The following is a 2,160-nucleotide window of genomic DNA, read 5'->3' as shown; positions in this document are numbered from 1 at the left end:
ACAAAAGAAACCTGTTGTGTCTTTAATTAGTTAAATTACTGATCAGATGTGTCTTTAATTACAGGTAGTTAAATTAGTGATCAGAAGCGATGCTTACTGTACATGTACCTGCATTTTGTTCAATAGAAAGGTGATAGAGCTTTCATGCAGCAGTGGATTTGTCAGTAGGTTAATGGAATAATGCACACACTTTATTGTGCTTTGTGAAAAGTCAACTGGTTTCCTCCAGCCAGTTACTGTTTTAATCATTCAGATTATTACTGGGTTGCCAGTGTGGCAAACCCAGTCGGAATGTGCGTTTCATTTGTTGGTTTTATTTTATTTTATTTTTTTCCGTGTTGGTAAAAGTCTTGCCTGTCACTCCCCTGCAAAGTGGTGTCTTTGTGCATAGAGCCTTCTGTGTGTATGTTCTTAGGATCGAGAGTGTAGTGGGAAATGCGTAGATTTCTCTGGTGGACACAGTAGAATGATTAACTTAACCGGCAATGGCGTTGAAAGTCATGTAACGCGAATGGCGTTTTAGTGGATCTTTAAAAAAAATATACCCTTATGGAGGTCCATAACGGAAAGTCAATTGGATACTGAACAAGACAGGCGCTGAAAAAAGAAACTGGAATCTTAAAAGGGACGAGTAATGGACCTCGACAACAATCTGTCGCCCGTCGAGCCGTAATCAAAGTGAGCTGTAGTTCTAATATTGTACAATTGTGGTGTTTTGTACAACACTGAAATCAAATGGAAAATTTTCTAGTAACTTATGGGTTTAACAAAGGCAGAGACTTGGGTCTGTGACTGTGTTCTCTGGCTTATTTGTTTGTACTCAATTCTTCACAGTCTTCTGGAAACAATTAGAAATTTCACTAATTATTCTTGTTAGTCAAAAATTATATGAAAGAAAGCTTGTTGCCCATTTTTGCTTGATGAAAGTAAAGGGTTTTCAGTGAAGGATTTGATGCTGAACACTGGTGGGAAATTTATTTAGTTGCATTTTTGACGCGGAGTGTAATTTGACACGATTGAGTTGCTTGTCTTCACGCACGTAATGAAATAGGAAGGGTTGTTTGCCTCTTATAGCAAATATGTTGTTTGTTTCAAAAAATATTTCGCTGGAAAAGGTGGCCTTCACGAATTCATCGTGTTGTGTAATATGCGAGCTTAACTGGATAGTTTTTATGGCAATAGTAAAGCATTTTCATGTCAAAATATTAAAGGTAAGCGTCTTTCGGTTGTGTTAACTTAATTAAATATAAATATACCATGTGGCGTAAACTTGATTTTCTACTCTCAAAATTACCTCCAGAACCTAATTTTGGCGTAGAATAAGCTTCTAGAATGATGTTCTTGTCTTCTGTGGTGATACTTGACGATTCTGGAACACTTTGTGAAACATTATTTATAACGGGTCACACGCGCAACTTGATCGCCCGAACTTCCCCTATTATGCATAACATCCACTTGGCCTTTAAACATCCCATTGAAAAAAAACTCGTAAAATATTCGTGGACTGGTCGATTTCTCTGAAATTTGAAAGGATGATTGCTAAAGTATATACAAAGATTTTCACAATAAATAAAAATTCCTGTGTTAAGCATTAGAATTCGACGAAGAGGTACAGTGCCGCTCAAAAGTGAGTTACCAGTCTCGTCTCGTTTCTCGCGAGACGAGTGTTTCGTCTATAGAGATGAGAGTCTCGCCTCGAGAGGCGAGACACTCGTCTCTGGAGACGAGACATTTGTCTCTAGAGACAAGACTCTCGACTCTAGAGACGAGACTCTCGTCTCGCAAGAATCACTGAAGCGGCAAGATTGGCATAAATTTTTATAGAAGTCTGACGGTTACACGAACGTTTGCGAATTTAAACGACAAAGCTATGCTCATGGCGAGCGTGAAACTTAACATGAATCAAAATTACAATACTGTTAAAACCGAAAAATGTATCATGCCAATTGGCAACATTTCAGTGCGGTGGCATTGTAAACAGATCTCTGTGAAATTTTCGAGGAACTTTGCTTTCCTGAAACACTGTATGAAATTGAACGAATTCGGATAGTTTGAGCTGAATTACAGCTGTTTTGCCCACAGTTCGTTACTCCCACATTTAAGTCGATCTGCCGACACGTTTGACTGTAAGTGACTGCAAGCGAGTAGAAAGTACAGTGT

This window comes from Montipora foliosa, chromosome 3 (assembly GCF_036669935.1).
Source record: "Montipora foliosa isolate CH-2021 chromosome 3, ASM3666993v2, whole genome shotgun sequence".
Lineage (NCBI taxonomy): Eukaryota > Metazoa > Cnidaria > Anthozoa > Scleractinia > Acroporidae > Montipora > Montipora foliosa.
Note: the sequence above shows the minus strand (reverse complement) of the source record.